The sequence below is a fragment of the Arvicanthis niloticus genome, chromosome 2 (genome assembly GCF_011762505.2).
Source record: "Arvicanthis niloticus isolate mArvNil1 chromosome 2, mArvNil1.pat.X, whole genome shotgun sequence".
In the NCBI taxonomy this organism is placed as follows: Eukaryota; Metazoa; Chordata; class Mammalia; order Rodentia; family Muridae; genus Arvicanthis; species Arvicanthis niloticus.
The window spans coordinates 30,305,554-30,328,055 of NC_047659.1; the positions used below are offsets into that span (position 1 = coordinate 30,305,554).

At 38.3% G+C, this 22,502-nt stretch overlaps 1 non-coding gene and 1 pseudogene across 1 annotated transcript; both read right to left on the reverse strand.

The window, feature by feature from the left end:
• Window positions 1–719: 719 nt before the first annotated feature.
• LOC117703127 (NADH dehydrogenase [ubiquinone] 1 beta subcomplex subunit 1 pseudogene) lies at window positions 720–4,368 on the reverse strand (annotated as a pseudogene).
• A 13,990-nt stretch (window positions 4,369–18,358) lies between these two features.
• On the reverse strand, window positions 18,359–18,464 carry LOC117704711 (U6 spliceosomal RNA). Its single transcript, XR_004606252.1, has one exon. It is a non-coding gene; the product is annotated as a U6 spliceosomal RNA (small nuclear RNA).
• Window positions 18,465–22,502: the final 4,038 nt, after the last annotated feature.

Sequence of the window (22,502 nt, forward strand, 5' to 3'; positions counted from 1 at the left end):
ACAAATGAAAAGACTGAGGGAAAGGAGGTCCAATGACAGGCCCAAATTGGGATCCAGCTTAAGGGGAGGCTCCAGGGCCTGAACTTTTACTGATGCTATGGTGTGCTAACAGACAGGAGCCTAGCATGGCTGTCCTCTGAGAGGCCCAACAAGCAGCTGACTGAGACAAACACAGATACTTACACCTAACCAATGGACTGAAGTCGGGGACCACTGTGGTTGAATTAAGGAAAGGCTGGAAGAAGCTGAGGAGGACCAGCAGTCTCAACTAACCTGAACCCCTGAGATCTCTCAGACATTGGGCCACTAACCAGGCAGGCAGCATACACTTGAGGTCTATGAGGTATATGGTCTGAGGCCCCCAGACACATTTACAGCAGAGGACTGCCTGGTCTTGCCTCAGGGAGAGAAGATGTACCTAAGCCTCAGAAACTTGAGGAGCCAGGGAGTGGTGGGGCCTGGCGGGGTGGGGACATCTTCTTGGAGACAGGGGAGAGGAGGAATGGGATGTGGAACTGTAGGGGGACGGACCAGGAAGGGGGGCGGGGCTGGGGGGGGTGGATGCTGAGTGGAGGGTGGAATGACTGGATTGTAAAAAAAAAATTAAAGTAAAAAGAAAAAGGAAAAAAAGAAAACTTATGAGAAGACTGTGAAATTTTCAAAGAAGTGATAAAATCTTATATTAAAAAGAGTATGCACTGGTTGTGGGAAGGGTATCACTACCGGTCTAAGAAATAGCAAAGAAAACGAAAACTTGTGCCAGTTTCCGGCTTAAGAACAAGAAAGGTTCCTTCGTGTTAAGAGGTGGGCTTAGAATTTTAAAACTTTCTTTCTCAATATGTTACAAATTTATGAGCTAGGACTTCTACCTGAAGCTATTATGTGCTAAAAGTCTACAGTATTTACGAAGGCTTGTATCACCGTGGGTTAGTGATGTTGCAGTTTTAAAGGAGCAATGCTTCAGAGAGATAATTAACCTTAGGCACGCAGAGCTGTGGAAAGTAATGAAGATTTGTTTTGTGAAAGAGGATGGAACTGGATGAACTATTTTGCTTGTAGATTTCTCCCTGGCAGCCTTTTCTTTCCAACAAAACTTAATACCATGGTTTCCTTGGCATCGCTGCCAGCATAGCACTCCCCGATTCTCCGTTCCCGGAAAGCAAATTGTTTTATACTTGTTAATGTAGACCTAAGTGCTGAGATGGTCCCACTGCAAACTCAAGCTGAGCACACTTTTCTTCCCTTTTGAGAAGGCTGTAAGTACTTGGTGGCTTTGGGTGAGCCTCAAAATAATCCGAGAGTCAATCCTCTGTAATATGCCAGAGAAGAGAGGAATTTCTAAAAACACTTTGAAATTAAAAAGATTCTGACTATCTGGAATCTTTTGTGGGTATTGGTTTTCCTGCTGGAATTTTAACCTCTCCAAACAACAACAACAACAACAACAACAACAACAACAACAACAACAACAACAAAAACTACCATGTTAAAATCTGTCAGCAAAACTTATACTGTAAAAATATAGGACTTTATATATTTGTATTAGATACTGAGAAAGTAATTATTGCCTCTAGGCAAGTTATTACCCATGATAATTCTTAGTATCTGCCTAAGGTAAAAGTCGATATGCTGAATTTAAAACCGTAATGACAGAATCATTCCCCATTTTGCATTAAACATAGCTAATGCCTGGAATTGGATTTTACAAGATTGTATTGATATAAAATATAGAGAGAATAACATTTATTCTATCAATTTTACATGAACTTGTACTTTCAGATTGAGAAAATTTCCATTTGTATTCAAGTTGGGAAAGACAAACTGGGAACCATTCTTTTAAATCCAGTAAGAAACATTTTATATAATGGATAAAAGAAATTTCTTTAAATTTAAAAATCTTTAAATTGAAATTTTCTTTAAATTGAAAACTGAAAACGATGAATCTCAGAGATTTCTTTCTTTTTTTTCATGGTAATTGTTTTTCTTTTAAATTTTATTTAATCTTTTTTTTTTTTATAGTCCAGATTTTATCTCCGCGCCCCTCATCCACTCTCTGACTCTTCCACATCCCATACCTCCCCCACCCGTCTCCACGAGGCAGTCTTCACCTCCCCACTCCCACCCCAGCAGACGTCCCCACTCCCACCCCAGCAGACGTCCCCACTCCCTGGGGCCTCCAGTCTCTTGAGGGTTATGTGCATCTTTTCTGACTGAGTCCAGACCCAGTAGTCCTGTGCTGTATATGTGTTGGGGGCCTCATATCAGCTGCCTAGTTGGTGGCCCAATGTCTGAGAGATCTCAGGGGCTCAGGTTAGTTGAGACTGCTAGTCTTCCTATAGGGTCGCCCTTCTCAGCTTCTTCCAGCTTTTCCCTAAATCAACCACAGGGCCCAGCAGCTTCTATCCATTGGTTGGGTGCAAATATCTGCATCTGACTCTTTCAGCTGCTTGTTGGGTCTTTTGGAAGGCAGTCATGATAGGTCCCTTTTTATGAGTATACTATAGCCTCAGTAATAGCATCAGGATCCCAATTTGAGTCTGTCGTTGGACCTCCTTTTCCTCAGGTTCTTCTCCATTTTTGTTCCTGCAGTTCTTTCAGATAGGAACAATTATGGGTCAGAGTTTTTGACTGTGGGGTGGCAACCCCCTCCCTCACTTGATGCCCTGTCTTTCTGCTGGAGGTGGACTCTACAAGTTCTCTCTCCTCACTGTAGAGCATTTTATCTAAGGTCTCTCCCTTTGAGTCCTGAGAGTCTCTCATCTCCCAGGTCTCTGGTGCATTCTGGAGGGTGCCTCCACCTCTTACCTCCCGAGGTTTCCTGTTTCTAGTCTTTCTGCTGGCCCTCAGGGCTTCAGTCCTGTTCCCAACACCCAATACCTGATCATGTTCCCCTCTTTCTCTCCCTGTTCCCTTTCCCACCAAGGTCCCTCCCGTCCCCCCCCCCCCAAGTGATTGCTTTCTTCTCCCTCCCAAGTGGGATTGAGGAGTCCTCACTTGGGCCCTTCTGGTTGTTAACCTTTTTGAGTTCTATGGATTGTATCCTGGGTATTCTGGGGTTTTTGTTGTTGTTGTTGTTGTTGGCTAATATCCACTTATTAGTGAGTACATACCATGCACGTCTTTTTGGGTCTGAGTTATCTCACTCAGGATGATATTTTCTAATTCCATTAATTTGCCTGCAAAACTCAGGATGTCCTTGTTCTTAATAGCTGAGTAGTATTCTACTATGTAAATGAACCACATTTTCTGTATCCATTCTTCTGTTGTGGGACATCTGGGTTGTTTCCAGCTACTGACTATCACAAACAAAGCTGTTATGAACACAGTGGAACACATGCCCCTCTGACATGGTGAGGCATCTTTTGGGTATAAGCCCAAGAGTGGTAAGTGATCTTCAGGTAGATCTATTTCCAATTTTCTGAGGAACCTCCAGATTGATTTCCAGAGTGGTTGTACTAGTTTGCAATCTCACCAGCAATGGAGGAGTGTTCCTCTTTCTCCACATCCTCACTTTAGGTTTTGATTTTAGCCATTCTGATTGGTGTGAGGTGGAATCTCAGGGTCTTTTTCATTTGCATTTCCTTGATCACTAAGGACTTTGAACATTTCTTTAAGTGCTTCTCCAACCATTTGCGATTCCTCTGCTGTAAATTCCTTGTTTAGTTCTCTACTCCATTTTTTGATTGGGTTGTCAGAGATTTTTTAAAAATGGTTTTTATTGGGAATAAAAGTTTTATACTCATGTCATGGCAAAGGACTGAAAAAAAGATATGAAAATGCTTTTTGTAAATCAAGACCATTAATAGTTCTTATTCATCTGTTTGCCATTAAGAAATTGATTTTCATTTTGTATGTATATATTTATGTATATACACACATATATATTCACTTTGCAGGCAAGTCATATTCCATTAAAATTTTTTACAATATATAATATAATAATATATTATATAACATAAATTCATATATTCACATAGCATCTAAAAAATGCTCTGTTAATGTACACATTATTTTATCTTACAATATCCTTCCAACAAGACATGAGCAGAAAAACAAAAGAAAAATTGAAAAGTAATTATGGCAGAGCTTTATGTAAATTGTGTTTATTCATGTAGTTGTATCTTTTAAAAATAATAACCATGTTTTAATTTCTCCAATAACTTTTAAAAAGTGACTATTCTGTAATTTACCATAGTTTTCACTTCTGATAAGTTCTTCTTGGGGCCTCAGTTGCCTTTGAAACAGCACAGTCTTACTCCAGAAGGCAGTTATCTTTTCATCTTTCCTGTCTAGATAACACCCAGTGACAAATTCCATATGGACAAGTATTTGAACCCAGTAATCACCTAGGAGCTAAAGTAAGTTCATCCTAATTACAGCCAGGTGCCAACCATGACCATATGACCAAGGTCAGTGGCATGGAGCTAGGCCTATAGACCCATCCTAAGAAAAATTTTCTGTGCCAGGTGTGGCCATGCAAATATTTTGTTTGTTTGTTTTGTTTTCTTTTGAGACAAAACACAGGATTTCTCTGTGTACTCCTGACTGTCCTGGAACTTGTTCTGTAGACCAAGCTGGCTTCAAACACAGAGATCTACCTGCCTCTGCCTCCCCAGTGCTGAAATTAAAGGCATACACCATCTGGATTGTTATGAACCCCTTAATACCAGAACTCATGAAGCTGAGGCAGAGGCAGGTAAGTCTCTATGAGTTCAGGGTCAGCCTTGTCTACATAGTGCATTTCATGTCAGCCTGAGATTTTGTCTAGATAAACAAACTAAACCAACCAACCAAATCAATAGAAAGAAAAAATTCTGATAATTAATGAAAAGGAAAATATCTTTATTAACTGGCATTACTACTGTTAAGCTAAAGGACTGCAAGAGTATTAAGATTACTGCTTAGAATATGGAGTTACTTTGCCAAATATTTGATGGCCCAGAAGAAACAGTTCAGGAAGCCACTAATGAAATTTCAGCGTTTTGACCTCCTAATTCCACTTCTTTGGATGTATCCTAAAGGAGTGACATAAAACAGCTTCGCAAACTATGGGTCACTGCCCTGTAAGCAAACATAGGGGGTTGAAAAAATTCAGGACCAAGTTTCTGAATACCTAACACCCCCAAACTAACTTAAATAAGATGCATGACAACTCTAAGGAGTGTCTGGATCCTCCTTGTGTTGTATAAAACAGTTTCAGAGTAGCATCTGCTCTGAATGGAGTGTGCACACTTTGTACTGTGCATGCCTTCATGCTGTGCTGTGCTGACAACCACCCACGACCTTTTGGCTCAGATCTGAAACTATGCTGTATGTTATGAACTGCAGTGTTTTCATTGTGCACACAAAATTTCTTCCTGCTACAGAAACATTGGTTTAACTGTGGAAAACAAAGACTTAATATTTATTTTCCTAACATCATTTCTCAACAAGTAAATATCGAATTAATACATCTTTTGGATTTTATTGTGTTGGGATGTCTGATTTTTAACACAGCCATTTGAGTTGCTAACTTGCATTTCATTAAAAAGAAATAAAAGATTTTGGTTTAGGATTCAGGCAACATTCCAACAATTCTGAAATGGCCACATTTCTGTCATTTTGTACTATGCGTTTAGGCAAAATAGTTTTGTTGGAATTGATCAGAATTGTAAAAGGAACTTTTATTCACCATATATCATTGTTGTCCAGAGACTTACTGCTGAATAAGCTCACCCTTTCTGCCTCTTTCTGAACTCTTGGTGGGTGGTTCAACTCAGCTGTTTCAGCTCAAAACTCCTCACCAAGCTGACTGATTCAAATTGGCTTCTTTCAGCTTTTCACTGAATTGCTCTGCTTGGCCTCAAACTAATCTGGCAATTTCTTCTAATCTTCTGGCTCTTATTTTCTGGCTCGTTCTGTCTTTACTCGCAACCTGTCTCTGTAAAACTGTCCCAGTAAAACTGCCTCCCCCCAACCCCTCTCTGCACTATCCTCTTCAGTAGCCTCTCTTTCCTGTGATGTTCTTATGAGAGTTGAACATATCCTCTCTCTGTCTCATTCTCTTACTGTGATTCACCACTTTGCCCCTCAATTATATATCATTTTCAAACATCTTCCACAAACCAACTTTACCTTCATTTTTTGGGATTAAAGGTGTGCACTAAAGGCATGTTGTATTCCAACCAGATCACACACCTAGGAGGTCTTTGGATGTGATCTCTTCCAGAGAAGCCATGTTGATAGATTAAAATTCCTCTACACAGAACAGTAATCAACTATGAAAAACATTGAACATTCTCTCAACATACTAAAAAACCAAATATTTAGGTGATCCACTTCTTATATGAAGTTAAACAAGCATATCATTTCATTGTTGCAAATTCACTTTCATCTTTAATACATTGTATATACACTACAGAATTCTTTTTTTTTTTTTTTTTTTTTTTTGGTTTTTCGAGACAGGGTTTCTCTGTGTAGCCCTGGCTGTCCTGGAACTCACGCTGTAGACCAGGCTGGCCTCGAACTCAGAAATCCGCCTGCCTCTGCCTCCCAAGTGCTGGGATTAAAGGCGTGCGCCACCACCGCCCGGCTCAGAATTCTTTTAAGATCAATTTCTTCATGATTTATTATCAGGAAAGTTTGGTTTATACACTGATTTTTATATTGATTTTTATTACCTACATAACATAGTATAAAAATTTCTCAGGCAAAATGGCGTCACAAGTGAAAAAAAGTTTAAAAAGTCTTGATAGAAAGCACATTGTCATTAAATGTTACCAATTTATTGACATAACAATATTTGTTATAATGCTATTACATGTTATTAATTTATTATTGTTGCTTACATTTTCTAAATTTTCTATAAATGCACACTTTTCCTAAATAGAAAATATGCATTTTAAGAAAACAGGGATAATACTTAGCTGTGTAACCAATCCTGTGAGGATTATATAAAATACCAAATATAAAATTCTGAACATTTACTTCACTTTATTTTATTTTGTTTTGCTTTTACAAATAATTAAGAGATGGCATGGTTATCCCAGTTGCTTTCATTATTGTTATAAAACAGTAACAAAAATCCTTGCATTATGCATAGAGTCACATCTTCTGCTTACCCATGTTTCCAGGACTATTCGCTGAATAATTATCTTCATAGCAAGCAGCAAGAAGCATGCTAGCATGACAACAGAGGATTAACAGAGACAAATTTTGTTCATTTACACAATAGAATTATTGGGTTGTCATTCAAGAAAACGAGGTAGGTCTGAAAGCTATTAAAAATGAAAATACCAGGACATGGGTTTAAGTGACAGCATGGATGTCAAATAACATATTATATAATTCTGGCTTTGTCAGACAATGGTAGAATAAAATATTACCCTGCACAAAAATATCCCCATGGATGAAAGACCTCAGTGTATATCCTGAAACACTGAAACTGAGAGGAAAAAGCATAGACATTATCCTAGAAGATACATGTATAGCAGGATACTTTCTGAATAAGACTTCATTCCCTCAGGAATTAAGGCTATCAATTGATAAATGGAACATTATAAAGCTAAAAAGCTCTGTATAACAAAGGAAAAAGAAGATGAAGCCACAGTAGGAAAGAGAGTCTTTGCCAAGTGTATATACCATAAAAGGTTAGCATCCTGAATATAGAAAGAAGAAGGAGGAAGAGGAAGAAGGAGAGGAGGAGGAGCGTCAAGAACACAAATGATCCAATTTAAAATAAAGCTACAATTTCTAAACAAAGATTTCTCAAAAGAAGAGATAAAAATAGCTAAGAAATGTCTTAGTGTTCAACATCTTTAGTCATTTGGGAAACACAAAGTAAAAGTGCTTTGAGGTTTCATCAGAAAAGCAAAGATCAAAGAAAATAACTGGCAACAAGTGTTGGATGTTGGGATGAAATAGAGCTGGAAGTGATCTGCCCTGAAAACTGGGTTCCCGTAGCATCCTAAGGTGCTATGCAACCTGCCATGAGAGAAAAGTAATTAAAAATCCTTTCCATTTGTAAAGCCCAGAAATCCTAATGATCAGCGCAGCACGGTATACCAATGGGTGCAATAGTAGCACTCATATCTTAGGGATAATGAACAGCCACCTAGTTGGATTTAAGATCTGCCGAGGTCCCATGAAGGCTGAACGCCCAGTGTGGGGGAATTTGAGGGTGGGGAGGTGGGAGTGGGGGGTAGGTGGGGCACATCCTCATAGAAGCAGGGGGAGGGGGATGGGATAGGGGGTTCCTGGGGGGGGATGGGGTAAGGGGATAACATCTGAAATGTAAATAAAATATCCAATAAAATATTTTTTAAAAAAATAAGGAAAAGCCACAAAAAAGAACACACACTGAGCTATTTTGTCATCACCGTACAAATTTTCAATGGAGTACTTTTGTATATATTTAAAGAATAAACCATCATGTCGAAAGATTCACTATAATAGAAAAATGGTTGGCGTAAGGTATGAATTAAGCCTTTTCAGTATGACAAAAATGCATACTTGTTTTATCAAATTTTTCTATAAGTATGATATGGGATACTAGTTATACTGTTGATATTGTAATATGTTACCTCTTGAGTTGTTGGTACAATCAATTGGAATAAAGCAAAAAAAAAAAAAAAAAAAAAAAAAAAAGATCCGCGGAATAGGAGGAAATTCATGCCTCAACTGTAAATCTAGGGAATTACCAGAGGCTGGTGAGGTCATGAACCTAGGGGAGAACATACTACTGCCACTTTCCTAAACCAGGACAACTTCTAACTGCATTCTTCCTGCATACTTATCTGTATATCTATAAGTAAGTATAGCTCTAACACTTTATCGAAGAAGCTTCTTTCAGCAACATATGGCGACTATTGCAACGATCCACAACTGGTCGAAATGCAGAGAATAAATGACTATAGAGTATCCGGCAGGGTCATGACCTTGCTGAAGATTCATGGGGAGAATTCTCCTCGTCCATTCCAGCTTCTGGAGACTCCATAATTGTAACCTATGCCTCTTGACATGTATTTGTTGTGTGTCTCCTCTCTCATTCCTCCTCAATTGATTTTGTTCTTATTTACATGTGTGTACGTGTTGCCTGTGAGTGCATGTCATGTTTGTATGGGTGTGTGTGGAGTACAAAACAGGACACCAGATTCCCTGAAGCTAGAATTGCAGGCAGTTACAAGCCACCTGACATGGTTACTAAGAACTGAACTCCAGGTCTCTGTAAGAACAATAGGTTCTCTTAACTGCTGAGCCACCTAGCCAATCCCCCCTGGTTTTTTTTTTTGTTGTTGTTGTTGTTGTTTTTTTTGTTTGTTTGTTTGTTTGTTTTTCGAGACAGGGTTTCTCTGTGTAGCCCTGGCTGTCCTGGAACTCACTCTGTAGACCAGGCTGGCCTTGAACTCAGAAATCCACCTGCCTCTGCCTCCCAAGTGCTGGGATTAAAGGCGTGCGCCACCACTGCCCGGTGCCCCCTGTTTCTTATAAGAATATTCTCATTGAAGTTAGAGTTTACTCTAATCTAGTATGTTCTCATCTCTATTTTTTACTATATCAGCAAAAATTACTTTTCCAAATAAGGTCACATTCTGAGGTTTCAACGTTCCAACACAAATTTGGGTTGGTTCAACCCACTACACTTGGCAAAGATTGAGCTATCTTGCCAAACTTTTGTTCCGCATTTTGGAGATGAAGCACATATGTCCCAAGTGACTAAGACCTGACATTTCAGCTGCATGTCCCTAATGTGTTTGTTTGCTGTCTTGCTCTTGCTGCTGTTTGTATTCTTCATCTAGTAAATAGATCTGTAAGAACTCGTGAGTCTTTTCAGTATTCTTATCCAGTACAAATTATATACTGTTCATTATTATTATTATTATTATTATTAAATGGCTTTTTAAAAATTTAAAATAATATTTTTATTGATTCTTTGAAATTTTCATACCATGAAATTTAATCATATGTATTAGTTTTTTCTTTTTTTTTCATTAATTTTATTTATTCACTTTACATCCTGATTTCTGACCCCCTCCCAGTTCCTCCCTCATACAGTCTCTCCTCCCCCACCCACTTCCTCCTATGAGAGTCTGGCAGCCCCCTTATGCTTTTTATTTTCTAATGAAGCCATATTTATTTGGAATCTTTCCTATTTGAGTAGAAAAAATTTCAGATTATGAATTGTGAAATCCCCTGCTAATCCTGGCCCCTCACTTCCTAGCTATGTAACAGTCAGTAAATCATTTGAACATAAGGTTTTCAAACTAAAATGAAATTTGAGACAGATGGTTCTTTGAAATCCCATCCAGGTTCATTCTGAGAAGCACAGGACAACACAAACTTTGAAATAAAAACAAGTTAGGAGAAATGCATGTGAATGATAGATACGGGTGAAGGGACAAGTGAAAGGAACACTTCTTTGGAACTCCTGAGGAGGGAGGAGTAGAGAATTAGGTTAAGGAAAGCCTCGACATTTTAAAATACCTACTGGTCTATCCTGTGCAAAGACGGGTTCTTGAAAAGTTTTGTATAGAGCAGCCATGGTCTGTAGTAAATACACAGTACGTCATTAACTAGAAACAGCCCAGAAAGTGTGGTTTGGGTATGAATCACCCCTGCTGGAAATCTCAAGGTTGGCTGGCAGGAATCAACTGCCTGAGAACCTCACAGCAGGTTTTATTAAATGGCATAGTTTTTGGACAGGTGATGGTTCTAAGGTCCAAAGTAATGATAAGTACTTATTTTCATTTCAGAGAGAGAAAAAGATTGGGTTAAGGAAAGGGAGAAGAATGGGGAGAGGATGAGGGAAAGGGAGAGGGGAAGAAGAAGAGGGGAGGAGTAGAAAAGGAGGAAGAGAAAGTGTTAATCCCATCGAGTGAGACTAAAACCACAACCATAGTTTTTGAGCCAAATTTGAAACAAGCTTTGTTAAATATTGACCAAAATGATGGACACTAGCCAGAGCTCTATCTGGGACTCCCAGAGAACAGCCACTAGTTATGTTAGGTATTTATAAAGGCAAAGCACACAAGGCTACATCCTATCTTTTTTTCCCATCAGGAGCAAGCATACATCTTGTTCTATTTTGTGCCTAAGTACGTCCTGTATAGTTAGGACAACCAACCTTGTTTACAGAAGTGAAAATACATGGCTTGTTATATTACATGAACAATATCCTCCAGCATTCTAGGAAGTAATCTGTCCTTGGGCAAGTGCAGCAGCTTTACAGTTAGAGGCATTTTTGTTTTATAGGTCTTTTAAGCACAGTAATTAAAATGTAAAAACACAACTTTGGACTTCACAAAAGAGTAGAAGAGAGGGTAGGGGAGGCGAGGCAGACAATAGAACTTTTTTACTTTAGTTAGACTTATCCTTAATTGGAGCCTGATAAACCATCCAGGCTTGCTAGACAGCTATGTCATGAGTATCCATGCTTGTCTCAAGTTGCTCTCTCCCACATATGGTTTACACACACACACACACACACACACACACACACACACACGCTCTTTCTACCTGTTACTTTGAAATTTCATCTGACTCATCTCTTCTTTTCATTATACTAGTATGTAGTCAACTCTCCAAGGTTGAGCACTGCTGTTTTACCTTCTCCTCGTGTCTCTCAGCCTTGACCATAAGTTCAAAAATTTCTGGGGAGCTTCAGAGAAGTCTAATGTGTAAGAATGCCCCAGACCAGTCAAATCAGAATCTTTGTTAGTGGCGGAAGGACCAGACATACATATGTGTTAAGGCTCTTCAGTTTGGTCCAGTGGGCAGGCAAGGTTAGCACTGCTGCAGAGTCATAGCCCAAGGGAGAGAAAGATGCCCAGCACAAGCTAATCAAAACATCTTGCCAGCAGTATAGCTATTTTTTTTTTTTAAATTTCCCAAAAGAGACACAGTGTTTCTCTCGCTAAGGGGAACTCATTTTATTCAATAAAGGATCCACATAGAAGTAAAATTCTCACAAACTGCCTCCCACTGTTGGTCATATTGGAGTCCTGTTCATAACTGAACTCTTTTATTATCTGTGGAATGACTATTTCCTATTCTTTTGTGAGTAAAGAGAACTAACTTTCCAGGAGTAATGAAAATTTTAAGCTCCTTTGAATATTTTGGGACAGAATTGATTTCTTGAACACTTGTGTGATGTGAGGCGTCAATACTGTTTGAAAAGCAGAAAGTGATCTTCAGGCAGTATTGGACAGTGTGAGGCAGGATTGGTTTGTTCCACTTATGCCACCACACCCAATGTCACTATTATTTAAAAAAAAAGGACACACTTATTCACTGAGTTTCTTTCAGTAACTAGGTATTGTTGTAGCAAATACTGGCTTGAGGGTACTCAAAGGTGAATAAAAAAGATATTTGTCTATCACTGTGGAGATGGTTAAATCTTGTGGACCATCTTTAAAATGGATATGACTCTGACTTCCAAATAGTAGATTAAAGCTATATTAAAATATTGAAGCGTTTATCATTAGAATGTTCATAAATCTTTGCAACATACTTATTTCATTTTTTTAAACAGTGGAAGTGGTATGAACGTGTGTGCTGTATTTAAAAACTAAGTTCACACAAAATGGCAAATATAATGTGGAAACAACTGAAGCCCCAGAACCCTTTGATGTCGAGTACTCCGATATTGTGATGTTCTTCTGCAGGCAACCATAGCTGCTCTGAGGTTGGACAATGCCATCATATTTAGAACTTAATTGCTTTGTTGATGGAAATGAAATGCTATCTTAACCAGCACTTCCTTAGTCTCTAAAGTTGACTATGTTAAACAGCTAATCGCTAATGAATGCTGAGAACAGGAGGAATAATCTTCCCCAGGGGGGAGCACATCAATTGATAATATCAAATGGCCAGTGCTGAAAACATAATACCAGTAACACCCCCGCCCCCACCACACACACACCATTCTAGATCAAAGTAAGAGAAGAAGGCCAGTATTTTAAGGGTGGTTTCCCTTCTGTATTGTTCTCTGACTCTGCCTAGTATCACCAGTACAAAGCTTTCTTCACTTTCTCACAGAGGGAGCTTCCAATCTCCAATTCAGGGGAAAGCTGTAGAACTGGTGAGGGTTGTTCTGAAATGGGATCTTCAATAGTCTTTATGATCTTAGCACCACTTTCATCCCACACTCAGAAATTCCTGATGCCTCAACCTTAAGGTATTTTAAGGTTGATTATATAAATTGGGTTCCCTTTCAACACTCTTCTTAAAAGTCATTGGTGTTTCCAGAATGCTTTGATGGTTACTCCCTGTCTGACAGTGTCCCAGTCTCCATAATTTCATTACCTTGCCCCCCCTCTCTTCTAGATAAGCCCATTAGAAAACTTAAGCAGAGTTTTTTTTTTTTGCCGTCACTTTTATGGTGTTTTGCAAGATAACAAAAGTAAATGTATTTACACAATCTACTATCTTTGCTTAGATTACAAATTGATTCAATTTGTAAGGATGATCTAGCTAGTGTGTCTAGAATAATATCTACTTAACAATGATATTGCTGTATTAATGTTATTATACTGAACTTGCTATATATGCACTTTGATTCTTAGATAAAGTTTTCTACAGTGTTCCTGCTACTGCCCATGGCTGGTTTTGGTATCACTGTCATATTATTACCATAATATTAGGTTGGGTAACTACTCTTTTTGTCTCTCCTTGGGTTTGTTTAAAATAGATATGATGTTTCCCCTGAAGATGTTATGGAACTGATTGTAAACCCATTGTATGTGCTTTACTGTATCACTTTTGTTCAGAAATCCTTTTTAATGTGCCCTTTTAAATTTAGGATTTAAATTTAGTACTTCATACATTTGTACTTCATTTACATGTTTTATATTTCTCCCCTCTCTCAAGATCTTTCTAGACTCTGAATCTCTTTCAAGTTTATGACCTCTTCTCCTTTAATTGTTATTGTTTTACACACACACACACACACACACACACACACACACACGGACCCTACTGTGTCTATTTAACATTGCTCTTATGTATACGTATTTAATGTACTTAGTGATGAACGGCTGGGATCCACTAACCTATGAGGAGACTGCTTCTCCCTTTCTCAGCACCATTTATTGCTTGTAGATCCAGGGATGGGACCTTGTGAAATTTCCTTTTTCCTTATTGGCATGTTGACTATTGTCATTATGCAAGACTTGTTTAGGCAATCAGATGGCTGATGTTTCATGGGTGAAACATCTGATTCATGTCTAGGAGACACTATCTTGTAGGAGGAGTTTGAGTTCACTCTGGTCCTTTCCACAGTGAATTCTGAGCTTCTGATATACAGGTTACATTATGAACATTCCAATTGGAGATGAGCACTCTGCAGTTAACTCTCTGTATTCTGGGCAGTACCATATCTCTGTAGTTGCCTCCACCTGCTACAAAAAATGTAATAACACTGAGTCATTGTTGAAGCCACAACATCAAAGTTTCTAGTAGTCAGGAGTTGCTGGGCAAAAGTTACCAGAATTTAAGGATATAGCTGAAGACAACACATACTTTGGACACAGGACTTGAAGAAATGAAACTGAATCTGAGCTGGAAGTCTCCTCTCTGGGCACTAACTCATAATACCCAAAGGTGATATGCAAACTGCTAAGAGAGAAAATCAACCAGTACCTATGCAGATGTAAAGCCTACAACAATGACTGGCTTGGCAAGGTATTTCCAAGAGTGTAATAGTGGCACTCTTATCTTGAGAATAACCAGCAGCTGCATAGCTGGACTTAAACCCTGTACAATAGGAGGGAATTCATGTCTGCTTCTATAAACTTAGCCAATTATCCATGGCTACACAGGCCATCGAACCTAAAAAAGAACCTTCTAGTGCCATTTTCTAAACTAATATAATTTCTAACTCTATGTTAAATATTTACCTCTATATCTAGAGGTAGGTGTAATGCTAACTCTTCATCAGGGAGGCTCTTTTTGCAACGGATGGAGACTATTATAAAGATCCACAACTGGTCAAAACACAGAGAATAAGCAACTGTGAGATACCCAGTCCCAATGGAAGCCAACCCAACACAAGTTCTACACCTAAGGCTCTGAGAACATCATGGAAGAAGGGGAGGAAATATAGTGTCTCCTAGACATGACAGAGAAAATGCATCCATAAAATTTCAACAATAGGGTTGCCTGAATAAGATCAGCATAATGACAATACTTGACATACCGATGTAAACAGGGGAATTTGCACATTGCCCCACCCCTAGTAAAGAGCCACATATGGCCAATGGTTGCTCTGAGAGGACGAATCAGTTTTTTCTAGGGACAAACTCCCACATTGTCTGCCCAATCCCAAGTGCCCAGCACTGGGTGCATGTAATATGAATAAGCTAAATGGACTTAGTAGTGTTGATGTAATTATTTTAAAAAAGAAGCCGCTGCTTAAGCCAACTGGCTAAGCTGCGGTAGCTCTGCCTAGCTCAACCACGTGGCCAGAGGCCATGCGCACTCTGCAGCTAGAAATGGCCAGTCAGAAACACCAGCCCTGCCACCCACGAGACGCCAGCATGGGAGATGGCTCTGACAATCTTCCACGCTGTCTCTGCAAGGCTGGGCATTTGCCCAGACCATCCCACCAACCACACCGGCCCGGTAGAAAAATGAGACTTTAATGCTTAGATTATCCAAAGGCTTTATATATTTGGTAATAATTAATAACAAGATGCCCATACAATCAGAAGTGTGACCCAATACCCAACCTAGATATACCAACTACCTTTGACTGGTGAAAACTCGTGAAGATCCGCCTCCATGTTCGACTCTCTCTCTCTCTTCTCTCCTCTAGCTCTTCCTCTTCCTCCCTTCCTCCTTTTCCTCTCTTTACTCCTCCCACCTTAGCTCCTCCTACATATTAGGTTATGTATATATGAGCATATATTTACACACATACATGTTTATATACATGAAGCAGTAATAATTAAAGATATCATAACTTTGGAGATGGTATATAGGAGGATTTGAAAGAGGAAAAACAGAGTCAGAAGTAATCTAGGTATAGTACTTATGTAATTCTCAAAAATAATATTAAATTAAAAACAATATAAAGGAAGTACATTTCATTGATTGGGCTTGGGTTATAAAGAACATTTTTAAAATAATTAAATTATCTGCTTTTATAGCCAACTATACAAAATTTAACATTTAACTGCCTCTAGATTTTTCATATGTGTGAATTTTATCGTTTAACTAAATTATAAACAAGTTGAATATAAGAATCATGACTTATGCGTACTTTTCAGAGTGGCAAACACCATGTTGGACAGACACCTTTAATATGTAAACATTTTGACTAATTTTAGCATATACCTTTCCCACAGGCATAATTCCCAATACATTTATTAACGATTCTGGTTAGTCAGGCTTTCATAATGGGTGTCTTTCTGTACATTAAAGATCTTAAAAATGTTTCTCAACTTTACATTGGGCTTCTAAGTTTTTAATCACTTAGCCTTAATGACTAATTCAGGTTGCTCATAAGAGTAATGGCCCATTCATTTATTTAATCTGTCTCAATAATTGGTGTAGTTCATTGAACCTAATAGTTCAAATGCCGTGCTTGATCTGGTGAGCAAATGCAACTGCAGTGAGTATGACAGCCACTCGAGAGGTGGCTAGAGTCCTGCAGTGCTGCAGGATAAATGGCTTTGAGGGTCCAGGCGATCTAGAAGTTGTAAGGAGGCCCCATCCTCTACATGCAGTTGTGTGCAGTTCAATCAAATTTGTTTCTCTCTTTCACTTTCTGAGGTTGTTTATTTGGTGTTGATTGAATAACAGCTTAAATATATATGATTTCTCAAGAGGTTTTATTAGTATATAGTAACTATGTATAATATTGGTTTATTATGTATATATGGTTTTATACATGTACTTAACATATTCTGATCATATCAAACAATAGCTCATTAGGTAAAAAGAATCTATTTTCAATAAAAAGGGAAAAATAAAAACTCTCTATATCATTTAAATGTAACACTAAAACCATGCAAGCTTGTTAATATTTTTACGTGGCTGAATAAATTCTTAAGGGATGAAAGAAAAAAATCTTGAAAATTACTTCTGAACTTTATAAATATGGCACATCTCCAATCATTTATTTACTTATTTGTCTAACAGATTTATATATATATATATATATATATATATATATATATATATATATATATATGCAAGAAATTGTAACTCTGGCTATCATTTCATATCATAAAGTCTTCATTTTCCTTGTTCTCAGGAAAACAAAATGAATAAGAATAATGAAATTTGATCATGGCAAAATAAGTTACTATTTCTAATTTGACTAAGACATAAGAAGATGTTAACTGGTGAAGCTGAAGTTGGACACTAAGTTTTTAAACCCATTCTTTTGGGGCCTACGACAGAGCCTGTGAGATCCAGAAGGTGCAAACTACAGACTGTAACAGGGATTTACTGGAGCCAGTAAACAGCTGTAACACATTCCATGTTGAGAGCCTGGGGAGACCAAGATTTGTGGTAAAGTGCATGTTTTTCCTGCCTCCATGAAGCTGAAGGAGAGCTTGGTGATGGGCTGATTTGCTTTCATCTTCAAGTGGTGAGGAAAGGACGGGGCACCTTTGTTGGAGGCAGGGTAACTAGCATCTTGCTGCACGGCCAGCACACAGAACCATCTGCCTCTGTGGTCATCTTCCTTAATGTATCAGAAAAAAAAAAATTCAGCACACACCCAAGTAAGTCCTAGTAGTAGAAAGACACAGGCATGAGGAGCAATGGGGGGCAGTGTCCTGTGACATAGTAATACTGTGTGACACAGGCAATACCTTAGATAAAATGGCTTAACAGTAATTTGAACACTTAAAATCTTATGCACAGATCACCAAGCCGCTTTCTAATGTAAGGAAATTTTGTTGACTTCTGTCTGGCTCTTTAAAAAAGATCTGTACAAAGGATAGTCTGCGTCCCAGGAGCAGGTAGGGAACAGACTTCAGACGGATGCTTCTAGATCTAGAACTCACTAGACTGAGTTCGTATAAGATGAGAGAACTGCTGTCTCGGAGACTTCATAGTTTGGTAAAGTCAGAGGCAGGAGCAGAACCAGCAACTCATCCCTAATTCCATATACCAAATGGAGCCACTGCCATGACTTAAGGTGTGAACATTCGGTTCTTTTGGGTTCCTGACTTCCAGATATTAGAAGTTGTTTTTGTCATCAACCACTGAAGAGAACTTTCCATTAGTATCTTGATATGATAATTACAAGGTTCTAGTGTACTTAAAGATTAGAATTTGTGAAAATGACAGGAAAGTCAGTATCTTAAGTGCGTTCCCCCAAGTGTTCCTATATATATATATATATATATATATATATATATATATATATATGAAATACAGATGCTTCACAAATTTGCTTGTCGTCCTTGAGCAAGCACCATGCTCATCTTTTTTTGTATCATTCCAACTCCAATATATGTGCCACTGAAGGAAACATATGATTTCTGAGCAAGCAATTGATTATTCGGGAGTGCTGAATTGCTGGATAGTAAGGTCAGCTAAGCTCCAGTGAATCTCCTTAAGCCGGAGAGCAAGCCAAAACTCATACACGGGGATAGAAGCACAAATCATTCTATTAAAAAAGCAAGGCTTCCATCTGTGAATTGACTTGGTTCTCAGAGTCAATCAGCTAAATCTAAGATCTGATTTGTGATAAACAACAGGGCAAAGAAAAAGGGCCAAAACAAACTTTCTAGGTTTCTGCATCCTTTGGTTTTTCCCAATAGATAATTTTAGTTTCTAATACTTTATAAGCAGTTATACTTAAAATACTGTAATTGAATGACAATAGAAATTAAATGGATATAATCTTATAAATAGATCCAAGAATTGTGACTATTTATGTACAAAATAGAATATAAACATTTATCTAAAAACAGACAACTGAAAAAATAACATTTGAACATTAGCATAAGGAAGTGGTTTAAACTTATATCTTGGGGGAGTTTATTCAGAATATACAAAATTAAAGATAATGAAAGAGAAGAGAAAGTTTATTAATTTGGGCAATTGTGGTGTGTGAGAACTTAGCTTGACAAACAGTGCAAGGAAAGTACAAAATGGAAAGGAAGTGTAACAGTAACCGCTGCAAAGCAGGACAAAATTAACATTAAGAAAGTATTTATAGAGGTGACTCATCAAATGACCTAATTGTCAACAATTGAGATGGGCATAATATAAAGCAGGTTATAAGTATTTGAGAGTTTATTCTAGGGAGATAATTATGAGATATAATGGTCAGTAGCCTCCCTGGGAAGAGAGCCAGCACTTCAGCAGGATTTACTGTAGCTCGTGGTGACCTGCTATGTGTGACTAGTAGAAAGAGAAGTGTGGTGTTTGCTTTAAATGTTAACTTGTCACAAATTAGAATCACCTGAGTAGGGAGCCTTACTCGTTGAACTGTCTTGACTTCTTGACTGATGTGGGAAGGCCCACTGAGAGTATAGCGAGCATCTTCTGGTAGCAGCCCAGATTAAAAGGACATAGCAGAGAGTAAAGTACTCACTTTTTGCTTGCTTGGTCTTCCCTCTTGCCTGCTCAGCCTCTGCCTTTGCTGCCAAGTTCCGTTGATCTAACCTGTGAGAAATAATAATCCCTTCCTGAGTTACTTCTGCTATGGTGTTTCTCACAGCGCCAGAGAAGTAAACTAGGAAAAGAAGTCAGGAGTCAGTGGCCACCCATCCAAGTCAATTAGTACAGTTAGTACACAGATGATCCTGTTATTGTTGGGAGTTTATAATACTGTCCATTCTGAGAAGACGGGAGGCATTTACTCTGAAATGTACAGGTAACTAATACCATTCTGAGATCTTCCTGGTCCTATAGGTACATTTTTGAATACAAGACTCAGTGGATTGACTCTTTTCCCCTTAAGAAACTTGTTTATTTTTGCTTCCATATTTTTGGCCTACATTTTTATAGCCATTTAAAGACTCTTTATCTATAAAATGTTTGTTCTTTTGTATTCTCCTTTGAACAATGATAACATCTTTCTATTACCTCATTAATGAGCTAAAGATAAGGTTTGTTTTTTTCTTTTTCTTTTTCTTTTTTTTTTTCAGTGTTGGGGACCAAATCCAAGGCTTTGTATATGTTGGACAAGTGCAGTATCTCTGACCTACATTCTTAGTTCCAAAGAAAATCTTTACTATGAAGTAGCCTTTTTATCTGTGTCAAAGTCACAATTAGAGTGATTTCTTTTGAAGTGTGTCCTTTAACGTCACCTAGGAAACAAAGTTCACTCTATACCCAATTAGTTGGAATGAGTGACCAGAACATCTATTTCAATGGCATGCTAAATCTTCCCACACTAATTAAACATATTCTTTGCTTAGTGAGCACGATAAAAAAGTTTCTCCTCTAATTAGTTTCTTACTAATCAATCATTTTCAGTCTGATCGTCTTCTCGGTGGGGAGGAAAGGAAGCAGGGCTTTTGCCTGAGTTTGTACTGAGGATTTGGTTTGCTTTGTTGCTGCTTTTTCTATTCTTAAATGGCTGATCACATTATGGGAAGCACAGAACTGTTCTATTTACTCTCCCTGTGAGATCACATTTTATGTAGAATTATGAAGGTTCTCTTCCTTCTTGGATAATGGGACGAATTTATGGCATGGCTTCAGTCAAGCAAGCAAATCATCAGGCAATTTCTAAGTTCTCGGAAAGATGCCACAGTGTGTTAAGACAATGCATCCTTGCCTCAGTGACTTTGCAGTCCAAGTGCCAAGAGGAATGAGAAGGAGAAGCCAATACAAGTCACTAAAAGACTAAGTTGGTAGATTTTAAGAATGAAGTAGAAGTTCAGAGCGAAGAATAATCAGCATGGATTGGCATAGCCAGAAGAAGCTTTCCTGAAAGAAGTGGTCTGGGTGTATTTGTACTCTGAAATGTATATGTAGAAACCTAATCTCTAATATGATGGTGTTAAGAATCGGGCTTTAGAAGAATGTTAAGCCATGAGGGCCCCCAAGCTATCCTGGGTTGTATGAGCACTCTTGTAAAAGAGGCTCTCAAAGAACCTCAGTTTTCTTCCTAATATCAGCCATGTGGCTCATAGTATGTATCAGTTGCCCTTTTTGTTGTTCAAAAGCAACTCATGGAAGAAAAGGTTTATTTTGGTTTACAGTTCCAGAGAGGTGAGAGTTCTTAAAGGTGTGGGGACAATGTAGTTGAGTGGTTGGCACGGTGCCAGGAGCAGGAAGCTGAGGACTTACCTTCTGAATCACAAGCACAAAGCAAAGATCGCACTTGAACTGGGCTGGGGTTTCGAACTCCCACCCTCCACACCCCCACTGACATACATCCTCTCTCTATCAAGGATGCATCTTTCCATAATGTCTCCAATCAACACCATGAACAGGGGAGCAAATGTTCAGACGATAGGGAACATTTCTTAATCAAATCCCTACGTGCTATTTTTTTTTTATAGTTGCCTGAACAAACTAAGGCAAAGAAGAATGAACATTAGATGTCTGTTTCTTGTAAAAATAGGGACCTTTAGCTTGGGATACATACTTGTACTTCAGGAAACCTCCAGGATTGTTTCCACAAATACACACATATTTATACTTTGCATTGTTTCTCGTGAGAGATTCCATAACTTTTGTCAGCTGCTTGGCTAGAATTTTGAGACTGTGTTATCAAGAGTGGTTCTTGCTAAAGGCAATGAAGAGAATGTGTTCTGTGCTTTGCTATTGGTTTCTGGTAGTTTTCTGTTAACCTCCAGTGTTCCTTGGCTTATAAATACATCACATATTTGCATAGTATTTTGCTTGTGTGCATGTCTGTGCCAAAGTTTCCCCATTTCACGAGGATACCAGTTTTATTAGATTAAAGACCTGCATAAATTTGGCTTTATCGCAGTTAACTACATTACTGGTGACCTTATTTATAAATAAGTTCTTATTTTGAAGTAGGGTTAGGACTTCAATAGATGAATTTCTACAGTTTACAAATCTACAGTTCCACTTGATATGCGTTGGTTAATTCATACTCACATAATGACGGAAAGATGCTTTGTGTTTTGTTTTGCATTGTTTTAATTTTTTTTGAGACAATGTCTGGCTATAAAGCCTAAATTGGATTAGAACTCATTAAGTAACTGAGGATGGATTTAAACTAGCATCCCTCTTACACTCCTGAGTGCTGGGATTATAGGCATGTACACATTATTTTCAGATGGAGAACTTCTAAACAAAAACTTCATGATATGAAACAATAAGACCACACCAACAACCTACTGAACTCATAGCTAAGCAAGAGCCTTATGAAAGACAAAGGATTTCTGATTATTGCTATGTGCATATGCTTTATAAAATGTCACCACAACCCTCCTTCTTTGGCAACTATAATGAGAGCCCATTTCTCTAAAGCTGTTGGCACAGTGGTAAAATGTTGGGGGCCGACTTTTAGCAGAAAGCGGCTATCAGCTTTGCAGCCATCTTGAGCCATATACCCTGACATGAGATTTAAATTA